Below are 15,778 nucleotides of genomic sequence, written 5' to 3' on the forward strand. Positions count from 1 at the left end.
TTCAGTGAGGTCCCAAAGGGACATGCTTGTATAGTTTGCTTTTCGACACAGAGCAACATTTTAAGGAACGGAATCTAAGTATCATGGTGAATTCAGTAGTTTCCCAATAGGATTCGCATGTAATAAGCTTGTTATTCAAGATAGAGCAACGTTTTAACGAACCGAAACACTGTTTCTTTGTGAATTCAGTTACTTCCCAGTAGCGTGCTCTTGTAATATGTGTACTTTTAAAGATTTATCAAAATTTGGTGAGCCGAATCTGAGTAACATGGTGAATTCGGTTAGTTCCCTTTGGGCCGCAGTAGTAAAAAGGGGACTGTTCGGGATATATAAAAATTTGCACGAATGGAATCAAAATTTCTAGGCGAATTCAGTGAGTTCCCAATGGGACATGCTTGTATGAGTTTGTTTTTCGACACAGAGCAACAATTTAAGGAACGGAATCTAAGTATCATGCTGAATTCAGTAGGTTCCCAATAGGATTCGCATGTAAAAGCTTGTTATTCAAGATAGAGCAAGTTTTAACGAACTGTAACACTGTTTCTTTGTGAATTCAGTTAGTTCCCAGTAGCCTGCTCTTGTAATATGTGTACTTTTAAAGATTTACCAAAATTTGGTTAGCCGAATCTGAGTAACATGGTGAATTCGGTTAGTTCCCAATAGGCCGCAGTAGTAATAAGTGGACAGTTCGGGATATAAAATTTTTTCACGAATGGAATCAAAATTTCTAGGCAAATTCACTGAGTTCCCAATGGGACATGCTTGTATGAGTTTTCTTTTCAATACAGAGCAACATTTTAAGGAACGGAATCTAATTATCATGGTAAATTCAGTAGGTTCCCAATATGATTCGCAAGTAACAAACTTGTTATTCAAGATAGAGCAAGTTTTTCAAGAACTGAAACACTGTTTCTTTGTGAATTCAGTTAGTTCACAGTATATTGCTCTTGTAATATGTGTACTTTTAAAGATTTACCAAAATTTGGTTAGCCGAATCTGAGTAACATGGTGAATTAGGTTAGTTCCAAATGGGCCGCAGTAGTAATAAGTGGACTGTTTGGGATATAGAAAAATTTTCAGGAATGGAATCAAAATTTCTAGGCGATTTCAGTGAGTTCCCAATGGGACATGCTTGTATGACTTAGCTTTTCTATACAGAGCAAAATTTTAAGGAACGGAATCTAAGTATCTTGGTGAATTCTGTAGGTTCCCTAAAGGATTCGCAGGTAATAAGCTTGTTATTCAATATAGAGCAACGTTTTAACGAACTGAAACACTGTTTCTTTGTGAATTCAGTTAGTTCCCAGTAGCCTGCTCTTGTAATATGTGTACTTTTAAAGATTTATCAAAATTTGGTGAGCCGAATCTGAGTAACATCGTTAATTCGGGTAGTTCCCAATGGGTCGCAGTAGTAATAAGTGGACTGTTTGGGATATAGAAAAATTTTCACGAATGGAATCAAAATTTCTAGGAGATTTCAGTGAGTTCCCAATGGGACATGCTTGTATGAGTTTGCTTTTCGATTCAGAGCAACATTTTAAGGAACAGAATCTAAGTATCATGGTGAATTCAGTAGGTTCCCAATAGGATTCACATGTAATAAGCTTGTTATTCAAGATAGAGCAACGATTTAAAAAACTGAAACACTGTTTCTTTGTGAATTCAGTTACTTCCCAGTAGCCTGCTCTTGTAATATGTGTACTTTTAAAGATTTATCAAAATTTGGTGAGCCGAATCTGAGTTACATGGTGAATTCGATTAGTTCCCAATAGGTCGCAGTAGTAATAAGTGGACTGTTCGGGATATAGAAAAATTTTCACGAATGGAATCAAAATTTCTAGGCGAATTCAGTGAGTTCCCAATGGAACATGATTGTATGAGTTTGCTTTTCAATATAGAGCAACATTTTAAGGAACGGAATCTAAGTATCGTGGTGAATTCAGTAGGTTCACAATAGAATTCGCATGTAATAAGCTTGTTATTCAGGATAGAGCAACATTTTAAAAACCGAAACACTGTTTCTTTGTGAATTCAGTTATTTCCCTGTAGCCTGCTCTTGTAATATGTGTACTTTTAAAGATTTATCAAAATTTTGTGAGGCGAATCTGAGTAACATGGTGAATTCGGTTAGTTCCCAAAAGGCCGCAGTAGTAGTAAGTGGACGGTTAGGGATATAGAAAAATGTTCACGAATGGAATCAAAACTTCTAGGAGATTTCAGTGATTACCCAATGGAACATGCTTGTATGAGTTTGCTTTTCAATATAGAGCAAAATTTTAAGGAACGGATCTAAGTATCATGGTGAATTCAGTTGGTTCCCAATAGGATTCGCATGTAATAAGCTTGTTATTCCAGATAGTGCAACGTTTTAACCAACTGAAACACAGTTTCTTTGTGAATTCGATTAGTTCCCAGTAGCAGGGTCTTGTAATATGTGTACTATTAAAGATATATCATAATTTGGTAGCCGAATCTGAGTAACATGGTGAATTCGGTCAATTCCCAATGGGCTGCAGTAGTAATAAGTGGACTGTTCGGGATATAGAAAATTTTTCAAGAATGGAATCAAAATTTCTAGGCGAATTCAGTGAGTTCCCAAAGGGACCTGCTTGTATGAGTTTGCTTTTCAATATAGAGCAACATTTTAAGGAACGGAATCTAAGTATCATGGTGAATTCAGTAGGTTCCCAATAGGATTCGCATGTAATAAGCTTGTTATTCAATAGAGCAACGTTTTAACGAACTGAAACACTGTTTCTTATGAATTCAGTTACTTCCCAGTAGCCTGCTCTTGTAATATGTGTACTTTTAAAGATTTATCAAAATTTGGTGAGCCGAATCTGAGTAACGTGGTGAATTCAGTTAGTTCCCAATGGGCCGCTGAAGTAATAAGTGGACTGTTCGGGATATAGATAAATGTTCACGAATGGAATCAAAATTTCTAGGAGATTTCAGTGATTTCCCAATGGAACATGCTTGTATGAGTTTGCTTTTCAATATAGAGCAACATTTTAAGGAACGGAATCTAAGTATCATGGTGAATTCAGTAGGTTCCCAATAAGATTCGCATGTAAAAGCTTGTTATTCAAGATAGAGCAAGTTTTAACGAACTGTAACACTGTTTCTTTGTGAATTCAGTTAGTTCCCAGTAGCCTGCTCTAGTAATATGTGTACTTTTAAAGATTTATCAAAATTTGGTGAGCCGAATCTGAGTAACATGGTGAATTCGGTTAGTTCCCAATAGGCTGCAGTAGTAATAAGTGGTCAGTTCGGGATATAAAAAATTTTCACTAATGGAATCAAAATTTCTAGGCGAATTCAGTGAGTTCCCAAAGGGACATGCTTGTATGAGTTTGCTTTTCAATATAGAGCAACATTTTAAGGAAAGGAATCTAAGTATCATGGTGAATTCTGTAGGTTCCCAATAGGATTCGCATGTAATAAGCTTGTTATTCAAGATAGAGCAACGTTTTAACGAACTGAAACACTGTTTCTTTGGGAATTCGATTAGTTCCCAGTAGCAGGGTCTTGTAATAAGTGTACTTTTAAAGATTTATCAAAATTTGGTGAGCCGAATCTGAGTAACATGATGAATTCGGTTAGTTCCCAGAAGGCCGCAGTAGTAATAAGTGGACTGTTAGGGATACAGAAAAATTTTCACGAATGGAATCAAAATTTCTAGGTGATTTCAGTGACTTTGCAAAGGAACATGCTTGGATGAGTTTGATTTTCGATACAGAGCAACATTTTAATGAACGGAATCTAATTATCATGGTAAATCCAGTAGGTTCCCAATATGATTCGCAAGTAACAAACTTGTTATTCAAGATAGAGCAACTTTTTCAAGAACTGAAACACTGTTTCTTTGTGAATTCAGTTAGTTCACAGTATATTGCTCTTGTAATATATGTACTTTTAAAGATTTATCGTAAGTTGTTAGCCGAATCTGAGTAACATGTTGAATTAGGTTAGTTCCCAATGGGCCGCAGTAGTAATAAGTGGACTGTTCGGGATATAGAAAAATTTTCAGGAATGGAATCAAAATTTCTAGGCGATTTCAGTGAGTTCCCAATGGGACATGCTTGTATGAGTTTGCTTTTAAATATAGAGCAACATTTTAAGGAACGGAATCTAAGTATCATGGTGAATTCAGTAGGTTCCCAATAGGATTATCATGTAATAAGCATGTTATTCAAGAAAGAGCAACGTTTTAATGAACTGAAACACTGTTTCTTTGTGAATTCAGTTAGTTCCCAGTAGCCTGCTCTTGTAATATGTGTACTTTTAAAGATTTATCAAAATAGGGTGAGCCGAATCTGAGTAACATGTGAATTCGGTTAGTTCCCAATAGGCCGCAGTAGTAATAAGTGGACTGTTCGGGATATAGAAAAATTTTCACGAATGGAATCAAAATTTCTATGCGAATTCAGTGAGTTCCCAATGGGACCTGCTTGTATGAGTTTGCTTTTCAATATAGAGCAACATGTTAAGGAACGGAATCTAAGTATCTTGGTGAATTCAGTAGGTTCCCAATAGGATTCGCATGTAATAAGCTTGTTATTCAAGATAGAGCAACGTTTGAACGAACTGAAACACTGTTTCATTCTGAATTCAGTTAGTTCCCAGTAGCCTGCTCTTGTAATATGTGTACTCTTAAAGATTTATCAAAATTTGGTGAGCCGAATAAACATGGTGAATTTGGTTAGTTCCCAATAGGCCGCAGTAGTAATAAGTGGACTGTTCGGATATAGAAAAATTTTCACGAATGGAATCAAAATTCCTAGGAGATTTCAGTGAGGTCCCAAAGGGACATGCTTGTTTCAGTTTGCTTTTCGACACAAAGCAACATTTTAAGGAACGGAATCTAAGTATTATAGTGAATTCTGTAGGTTCCCAATAGGATTCGCATGTAATAAGCTTGTTCTTCAAGATAGAGCAACGTTTAAACAAACTGAAACACTGTTTATTTGTGAATTCAGTTAGTTCCCAGTAGTCTGCTTTGTAATATGTGTACTTTTAAAGATTTTTCAAAATTTGGTGAGCCGAATTGAGTAAAATGATGAATTCGTTTAGTTCCCAATAGGTCGCAGTAGTAATAAGTGGACTGTTCGGAATATAGAAAAATTTTCAGGAATGGAATCAAAATTTCTGGGCGAATTCAGTGAGTTCCCAATGGGACATGCTTGTATGAGTTGTTTTTCAATATACAGCAACATTTTAAGGAACGGAATCTAAGTATCATGGTGAATTCAATAGGTTACCAATAGGATTCGCATGTAATAAGCTTTTTATGCAAGATAGAGAAACGTTTTAACGAACTGAAACATTGTTTATTTGTGAATTCAGTTAGTTCCCAGTATCTTGCTCTTGTAATATATGTACTTTTAAAGAATTATCGAAATTTGGTGAGCCGAATCTAAGTAACATGGTGAATTCGGTTAGTTCCCAATGGGCTGCAGTAGTAATAAGTGGACTGTTCGGGATATAGAAAAATTTTCAGGAATGGAATCAAAATTTCTAGGCGAATTCAGTGAGTTCCCAATGGGACATAATTGTATGAGTTTGCTTTTCAATATAGAGCAACATTTTAAGGAACGGAATCTAAGTATCATGGTGAATTCTGTAGGTTCCCAAAAGGATTCGCATGTAATAAGCATGTTATTCAATATATAGCAACGTTTTAACGAACTGAAAACTGTTTCTTTGTGAATTCAGTTAATTCCCAGAAGCAGGCTCCTGTAATATGTGTATTTTAAAGATTTATCAAAATTTGGTAAGCCGAATCTGAGTAATATGGTGAATTCGGTTAGTTCCCAATGGGCCGCAGTGGTAATAAGTGGACTGTTCGGGATATAGAAAAATTTTCACGAATGGAATCAAAATTTCTAGGCGAATTCAGTGAGTTCCCAATGGGACATGCTTGTATGAGTTTGTTTTTCAATATAGAGCAACATTTTAAGGAACGGAATCAAATTATCATTTTGATTTCAGTAGGTTCCCAATAGGATTCGCATGTAATATGCTTGTTATTCAAGATAGAGCAACTTTTAACGAACTGAAACACTGTTTCTTTGGGAACTCAGTTAGATCCCAGTAGCCTGCTCTTGGAATATGTGTACTTTTAAAGATTTATCAAAATTTGATGAGCCGAATCTGAGTAACATGGTGATTTCGGGTTAGATCCCTATGGGCCGCAGTAGTAATAAGTGGACTGTTCGGGATATATAAAAATTTGCACGAATGGAATAGAAATATCTAGGAGATTTCGGTGATTTCCCAATGGGACATGCTTGTATGAGTTTGCTTTTCAATACAGAGCAATATTTTATGGAACAGAATCTAAGTATCATGGTGAATTCAGTAGGTTAACAATAGGATTCACATGTATTAAACTTGTTATTCAAGATACAGCAACGTTTTAACGAACTGAAACACTGTTTCTTTGTGAATTCAGTTAGTTTCCAGTAGCCTGCTCTTCTAATATGTGTACTTTTAAAGATTTATCAAAATTGGAGTGCCGAATCTGAGTAACATGGTGAATTCGGTTAAGTCAAAATAGGCCGCAGTAGTAATAAGTGGACTGTTCAGGATATAGAAAAATTTTCACGAATGGAATCAAAATTCCTAGGAGATTTCAGTGAGGTCCCAAAGGGACATGCTTGTATGAGTTTGCTTTTCGACACAAAGCAACATTTTAAGGAACGGAATCTAAGTATCATGGTGAATTCAGTAGTTTCCCAATAGGATTCGCATGTAATAAGCTTGTTATTCAAGATAGAGCAACGTTTTAACGAACCGAAACACTGTTTCTTTGTGAATTCAGTTACTTCCCAGTAGCGTGCTCTTGTAATATGTGTACTTTTAAAGATTTATCAAAATTTGGTGAGCCGAATCTGAGTAACATGGTGAATTCGGTTAGTTCCCTTTGGGCCGCAGTAGTAAAAAGGGGACTGTTCGGGATATATAAAAATTTGCACGAATGGAATCAAAATTTCTAGGCGAATTCAGTGAGTTCCCAATGGGACATGCTTGTATGAGTTTGTTTTTCGACACAGAGCAACAATTTAAGGAACGGAATCTAAGTATCATGCTGAATTCAGTAGGTTCCCAATAGGATTCACATGTAAAAGCTTGTTATTCAAGATAGAGCAAGTTTTAACGAACTGTAACACTGTTTCTTTGTGAATTCAGTTAGTTCCCAGTAGCCTGCTCTTGTAATATGTGTACTTTTAAAGATTTACCAAAATTTGGTTAGCCGAATCTGAGTAACATGGTGAATTCGGTTAGTTCCCAATAGGCCGCAGTAGTAATAAGTGGACAGTTCGGGATATAAAATTTTTTCACGAATGGAATCAAAATTTCTAGGCAAATTCACTGAGTTCCCAATGGGACATGCTTGTATGAGTTTTCTTTTCAATACAGAGCAACATTTTAAGGAACGGAATCTAATTATCATGGTAAATTCAGTAGGTTCCCAATATGATTCGCAAGTAACAAACTTGTTATTCAAGATAGAGCAACTTTTTCAAGAACTGAAACACTGTTTCTTTGTGAATTCAGTTAGTTCACAGTATATTGCTCTTGTAATATGTGTACTTTTAAAGATTTACCAAAATTTGGTTAGCCGAATCTGAGTAACATGGTGAATTAGGTTAGTTCCAAATGGGCCGCAGTAGTAATAAGTGGACTGTTTGGGATATAGAAAAATTTTCAGGAATGGAATCAAAATTTCTAGGCGATTTCAGTGAGTTCCCAATGGGACATGCTTGTATGACTTAGCTTTTCTATATAGAGCAAAATTTTAAGGAACGGAATCTAAGTATCTTGGTGAATTCTGTAGGTTCCCTAAAGGATTCGCAGGTAATAAGCTTGTTATTCAATATAGAGCAACGTTTTAACGAACTGAAACACTGTTTCTTTGTGAATTCAGTTAGTTCCCAGTAGCCTGCTCTTGTAATATGTGTACTTTTAAAGATTTATCAAAATTTGGTGAGCCGAATCTGAGTAACATCGTTAATTCGGGTAGTTCCCAATGGGTCGCAGTAGTAATAAGTGGACTGTTTGGGATATAGAAAAATTTTCACGAATGGAATCAAAATTTCTAGGAGATTTCAGTGAGTTCCCAATGGGACATGCTTGTATGAGTTTGCTTTTCGATTCAGAGCAACATTTTAAGGAACAGAATCTAAGTATCATGGTGAATTCAGTAGGTTCCCAATAGGATTCACATGTAATAAGCTTGTTATTCAAGATAGAGCAACGATTTAAAGAACTGAAACACTGTTTCTTTGTGAATTCAGTTACTTCCCAGTAGCCTGCTCTTGTAATATGTGTACTTTTAAAGATTTATCAAAATTTGGTGAGCCGAATCTGAGTTACATGGTGAATTCGATTAGTTCCCAATAGGTCGCAGTAGTAATAAGTGGACTGTTCGGGATATAGAAAAATTTTCACGAATGGAATCAAAATTTCTAGGCGAATTCAGTGAGTTCCCAATGGGACATGCTTGTATGAGTTTGCTTTTCAATATAGAGCAACATTTTAAGGAACGGAATCTAAGTATCGTGGTGAATTCAGTAGGTTCACAATAGAATTCGCATGTAATAAGCTTGTTATTCAGGATAGAGCAACATTTTAAAAACCGAAACACTGTTTCTTTGTGAATTCAGTTATTTCCCTGTAGCCTGCTCTTGTAATATGTGTACTTTTAAAGATTTATCAAAATTTTGTGAGGCGAATCTGAGTAACATGGTGAATTCGGTTAGTTCCCAAAAGGCCGCAGTAGTAGTAAGTGGACGGTTAGGGATATAGAAAAATGTTCACGAATGGAATCAAAACTTCTAGGAGATTTCAGTGATTACCCAATGGAACATGCTTGTATGAGTTTGCTTTTCAATATAGAGCAAAATTTTAAGGAACGGATCTAAGTATCATGGTGAATTCAGTTGGTTCCCAATAGGATTCGCATGTAATAAGCTTGTTATTCCAGATAGTGCAACGTTTTAACCAACTGAAACACAGTTTCTTTGTGAATTCGATTAGTTCCCAGTAGCAGGGTCTTGTAATATGTGTACTATTAAAGATATATCATAATTTGGTAGCCGAATCTGAGTAACATGGTGAATTCGGTCAATTCCCAATGGGCTGCAGTAGTAATAAGTGGACTGTTCGGGATATAGAAAATTTTTCAAGAATGGAATCAAAATTTCTAGGCGAATTCAGTGAGTTCCCAAAGGGACCTGCTTGTATGAGTTTGCTTTTCAATATAGAGCAACATTTTAAGGAACGGAATCTAAGTATCATGGTGAATTCAGTAGGTTCCCAATAGGATTCGCATGTAATAAGCTTGTTATTCAATAGAGCAACGTTTTAACGAACTGAAACACTGTTTCTTATGAATTCAGTTACTTCCCAGTAGCCTGCTCTTGTAATATGTGTACTTTTAAAGATTTATCAAAATTTGGTGAGCCGAATCTGAGTAACGTGGTGAATTCAGTTAGTTCCCAATGGGCCGCTGAAGTAATAAGTGGACTGTTCGGGATATAGATAAATGTTCACGAATGGAATCAAAATTTCTAGGAGATTTCAGTGATTTCCCAATGGAACATGCTTGTATGAGTTTGCTTTTCAATATAGAGCAACATTTTAAGGAACGGAATCTAAGTATCATGGTGAATTCAGTAGGTTCCCAATAAGATTCGCATGTAAAAGCTTGTTATTCAAGATAGAGCAAGTTTTAACGAACTGCAACACTGTTTCTTTGTGAATTCAGTTAGTTCCCAGTAGCCTGCTCTAGTAATATGTGTACTTTTAAAGATTTATCAAAATTTGGTGAGCCGAATCTGAGTAACATGGTGAATTCGGTTAGTTCCCAATAGGCTGCAGTAGTAATAAGTGGTCAGTTCGGGATATAAAAAATTTTCACTAATGGAATCAAAATTTCTAGGCGAATTCAGTGAGTTCCCAAAGGGACATGCTTGTATGAGTTTGCTTTTCAATATAGAGCAACATTTTAAGGAAAGGAATCTAAGTATCATGGTGAATTCTGTAGGTTCCCAATAGGATTCGCATGTAATAAGCTTGTTATTCAAGATAGAGCAACGTTTTAACGAACTGAAACACTGTTTCTTTGGGAATTCGATTAGTTCCCAGTAGCAGGGTCTTGTAATAAGTGTACTTTTAAAGATTTATCAAAATTTGGTGAGCCGAATCTGAGTAACATGATGAATTCGGTTAGTTCCCAGAAGGCCGCAGTAGTAATAAGTGGAGTGTTAGGGATACAGAAAAATTTTCACGAATGGAATCAAAATTTCTAGGTGATTTCAGTGACTTTGCAATGGAACATGCTTGGATGAGTTTGATTTTCGATACAGAGCAACATTTTAATGAACGGAATCTAATTATCATGGTAAATCCAGTAGGTTCCCAATATGATTCGCAAGTAACAAACTTGTTATTCAAGATAGAGCAACTTTTTCAAGAACTGAAACACTGTTTCTTTGTGAATTCAGTTAGTTCACAGTATATTGCTCTTGTAATATATGTACTTTTAAAGATTTATCGTAAGTTGTTAGCCGAATCTGAGTAACATGTTGAATTAGGTTAGTTCCCAATGGGCCGCAGTAGTAATAAGTGGACTGTTCGGGATATAGAAAAATTTTCAGGAATGGAATCAAAATTTCTAGGCGATTTCAGTGAGTTCCCAATGGGACATGCTTGTATGAGTTTGCTTTTAAATATAGAGCAACATTTTAAGGAACGGAATCTAAGTATCATGGTGAATTCAGTAGGTTCCCAATAGGATTATCATGTAATAAGCATGTTATTCAAGAAAGAGCAACGTTTTAATGAACTGAAACACTGTTTCTTTGTGAATTCAGTTAGTTCCCAGTAGCCTGCTCTTGTAATATGTGTACTTTTAAAGATTTATCAAAATAGGGTGAGCCGAATCTGAGTAACATGTGAATTCGGTTAGTTCCCAATAGGCCGCAGTAGTAATAAGTGGACTGTTCAGGATATAGAAAAATTTTCACGAATGGAATCAAAATTTCTATGCGAATTCAGTGAGTTCCCAATGGGACCTGCTTGTATGAGTTTGCTTTTCAATATAGAGCAACATGTTAAGGAACGGAATCTAAGTATCGTGGTGAATTCAGTAGGTTCCCAATAGGATTCGCATGTAATAAGCTTGTTATTCAAGATAGAGCAACGTTTGAACGAACTGAAACACTGTTTCATTCTGAATTCAGTTAGTTCCCAGTAGCCTGCTCTTGTAATATGTGTACTCTTAAAGATTTATCAAAATTTGGTGAGCCGAATAAACATGGTGAATTTGGTTAGTTCCCAATAGGCCGCAGTAGTAATAAGTGGACTGTTCGGATATAGAAAAATTTTCACGAATGGAATCAAAATTCCTAGGAGATTTCAGTGAGGTCCCAAAGGGACATGCTTGTTTGAGTTTGCTTTTCGACACAAAGCAACATTTTAAGGAACGGAATCTAAGTATTATAGTGAATTCTGTAGGTTCCCAATAGGATTCGCATGTAATAAGCTTGTTCTTCAAGATAGAGCAACGTTTAAACAAACTGAAACACTGTTTATTTGTGAATTCAGTTAGTTCCCAGTAGTCTGCTTTGTAATATGTGTACTTTTAAAGATTTTTCAAAATTTGGTGAGCCGAATTGAGTAAAATGATGAATTCGTTTAGTTCCCAATAGGTCGCAGTAGTAATAAGTGGACTGTTCGGAATATAGAAAAATTTTCAGGAATGGAATCAAAATTTCTGGGCGAATTCAGTGAGTTCCCAATGGGACATGCTTGTATGAGTTGTTTTTCAATATACAGCAACATTTTAAGGAACGGAATCTAAGTATCATGGTGAATTCAATAGGTTACCAATAGGATTCGCATGTAATAAGCTTTTTATGCAAGATAGAGCAACGTTTTAACGAACTGAAACATTGTTTATTTGTGAATTCAGTTAGTTCCCAGTATCTTGCTCTTGTAATATATGTACTTTTAAAGATTTATCGAAATTTGGTGAGCCGAATCTAAGTAACATGGTGAATTCGGTTAGTTCCCAATGGGCTGCAGTAGTAATAAGTGGACTGTTCGGGATATAGAAAAATTTTCAGGAATGGAATCAAAATTTCTAGGCGAATTCAGTGAGTTCCCAATGGGACATAATTGTATGAGTTTGCTTTTCAATATAGAGCAACATTTTAAGGAACGGAATCTAAGTATCATGGTGAATTCTGTAGGTTCCCAAAAGGATTCGCATGTAATAAGCATGTTATTCAATATATAGCAACGTTTTAACGAACTGAAAACTGTTTCTTTGTGAATTCAGTTAATTCCCAGAAGCAGGCTCCTGTAATATGTGTATTTTAAAGATTTATCAAAATTTGGTAAGCCGAATCTGAGTAATATGGTGAATTCGGTTAGTTCCCAATGGGCCGCAGTGGTAATAAGTGGACTGTTCGGGATATAGAAAAATTTTCACGAATGGAATCAAAATTTCTAGGCGAATTCAGTGAGTTCCCAATGGGACATGCTTGTATGAGTTTGTTTTTCAATATAGAGCAACATTTTAAGGAACGGAATCAAATTATCATTTTGATTTCAGTAGGTTCCCAATAGGATTCGCATGTAATATGCTTGTTATTCAAGATAGAGCAACTTTTAACGAACTGAAACACTGTTTCTTTGGGAACTCAGTTAGATCCCAGTAGCCTGCTCTTGGAATATGTGTACTTTTAAAGATTTATCAAAATTTGATGAGCCGAATCTGAGTAACATGGTGATTTCGGGTTAGATCCCTATGGGCCGCAGTAGTAATAAGTGGACTGTTCGGGATATATAAAAATTTGCACGAATGGAATAGAAATATCTAGGAGATTTCGGTGATTTCCCAATGGGACATGCTTGTATGAGTTTGCTTTTCAATACAGAGCAATATTTTATGGAACAGAATCTAAGTATCATGGTGAATTCAGTAGGTTAACAATAGGATTCACATGTATTAAACTTGTTATTCAAGATACAGCAACGTTTTAACGAACTGAAACACTGTTTCTTTGTGAATTCAGTTAGTTTCCAGTAGCCTGCTCTTGTAATATGTGTACTTTTAAAGATTTATCAAAATTGGAGTGCCGAATCTGAGTAACATGGTGAATTCGGTTAAGTCAAAATAGGCCGCAGTAGTAATAAGTGGACTGTTCAGGATATAGAAAAATTTTCACGAATGGAATCAAAATTCCTAGGAGATTTCAGTGAGGTCCCAAAGGGACATGCTTGTATGAGTTTGCTTTTCGACACAAAGCAACATTTTAAGGAACGGAATCTAAGTATTATAGTGAATTCAGTAGGTTCCCAATAGGATTCGCATGTAATAAGCTTGTTCTTCAAGATAGAGCAACGTTTAAACAAACTGAAACACTGTTTATTTGTGAATTCAGTTAGTTCCCAGTAGTCTGCTTTGTAATATGTGTACTTTTAAAGATTTTTCAAAATTTGGTGAGCCGAAATGAGTAAAATGATGAATTCGTTTAGTTCCCAATAGGTCGCAGTAGTAATAAGTGGACTGTTCGGAATATAGAAAAATTTTCACGAATGGAATCAAAATTTCTGGGCGAATTCAGTGAGTTCCCAATGGGACATGCTTGTATGAGTTTGTTTTTCAATATACAGCAACATTTTAAGGAACGGAATCTAAGTATCATGGTGAATTCAATAGGTTACCAATAGGATTCGCATGTAATAAGCTTGTTATGCAAGATAGAGCAACGTTTTAACGAACTGAAACATTGTTTATTTGTGAATTCAGTTAGTTCCCAGTAGCCTGCTCTTGTAATATGTGTAATTTTAAAGATTTATCAAAATTTGGAGAGCCGAATCTGAGTAACATGGTGAATTCATTTAGTTCCCAATGGGCCGCAGTAGTAATAAGTGGACTGTTCGGGATATAGAAAAATTTTCACGAATGGAATCAAAATTTCTAGGAGATTTCAGTGAGTTCCCAATGGACATGCTTGTATGAGTTTGTTTTTGATACAGAGCAACATTTTAAGGAACGGAGTCTAAGTATCATGGTGAATTCAGTAGGTTCCCAATAGAATTCGCATGTAATATGCTTGTTATTCAAGATAGAGCAACTTTTAACGAACTGAAACACTGTTTCTTTGGGAACTCAGTTAGATCCCAGTAGCCTGCTCTTGGAATATGTGTACTTTTAAAGATTTATCAAAATATGGTGAGCCGAATCTGAATAACATGGTGATTTCGGGTTAGATCCCTATGGGCCGCAGTAGTAATAAGTGGACTGTTCGGGATATATAAAAATTTGCACGAATGGAATAGAAATATCTAGGAGATTTCGGTGATTTCCCAATGGGACATGCTTGTATGAGTTTGCTTTTCAATACAGAGCAATATTTTAAGGAACGGAATCTAAGTATCATGGTGAATTCAGTAGGTTAACAATAGGATTCATATGTATTAAACCTGTTATTCAAGATACATCAACGTTTTAACGAACTGAAACACTGTTTCTTTGTGAATTCAGTTAGTTCCCAGTAGCCTGCTCTTGTAATATGTGTACTTTTAAAGATTTATCGAAATTGGAGTGCCGAATCTGAGTAACATGGTGAATTCGGTTAGGTCAAAATAGGCCGAGGTAGTAATAAGTGGACTGTTCAGGATATAGAAAAATTTTCACGAATGGAATCAAAATTTCTAGGAGATTTCAGTGAGGTCCCAAAGGGACATGCTTGTATGAGTTTGCTTTTCGACACAAAGCAACATTTTAAGGAACGGAATCCAAGTATTATAGTGAATTCAGTAGGTTCCCAATAGGATTCGCATGTAATAAGCTTGTTATTCAAGATAGAGCAACGTTTAAACAAACTGAAACACTGTTTATTTGTGAATTCAGTTAGTTCCCAGTAGTCTGCTTTGTAATATGTGTACTTTTAAAGATTTTTCAAAATTTGGTGAGCCGAATCTGAGTAACATGATGAATTCGTTTAGTTCCCAATAGGTCGCAGTAGTAATAAGTGGACTGTTCGGAATATAGAAAAATTTTCACGAATGGAATCAAAATTTCTGGGCGAATTCAGTGAGTTCCCAATGGGACATGCTTGTATGAGTTTGTTTTTCAATATAGAGCAACATTTTAAGGAACGGAATCTAAGCATAATGATGAATTCAGTAGGTTCCCAATAGGATTCGCATGTAATAAGCTACTTATTCAAGATAGAGCAACGTTTGAACGAACTGAAACAGTGTTTATTTGTGAATTCAGTTACTTCCAAGTAGCCTGCTCTTGGAATATGTGTACTTTTAAAGATTTATCAAAATTTGGTGAGCCGAATCTGAGTAACATGATGAATTCGGTTAGGTCCCAGAAGGCCGCAATAGTAATAAGTGGACTGTTAGGGATACAGAAAAATTTTCACGAATGGAATCAAAATTTCTAGGTGATTTCAGTGACTTTGCAATGGGACATGCTTGGATGAGTTTGATTTTCGATACAGAGCAACATTTTAATGAACGGAATCTAAGTATCATGGTGATTTCAGTAGGTTCTCATTAGGCTTCACATGTAATAAGCTTGTTATTCAAGATAGAGCAACGTTTGAATGAACTGAAACACTGTTTCTTTGTGAATTCAGTTAGTTCCTAGTAGCCTGCTCTTGCAATATGTGTACTTTTAAAGATTTATCAAAATTTGGTGAGCCGAATATAAGTAACATGGTGAATTCCGTTAGTTCCCAATAGG

Source organism: Rattus norvegicus, chromosome 11 (genome assembly GCF_021556685.1).
Source record: "Rattus norvegicus strain SHRSP/BbbUtx chromosome 11, alternate assembly SHRSP_T2T, whole genome shotgun sequence".
In the NCBI taxonomy this organism is placed as follows: Eukaryota; Metazoa; Chordata; class Mammalia; order Rodentia; family Muridae; genus Rattus; species Rattus norvegicus.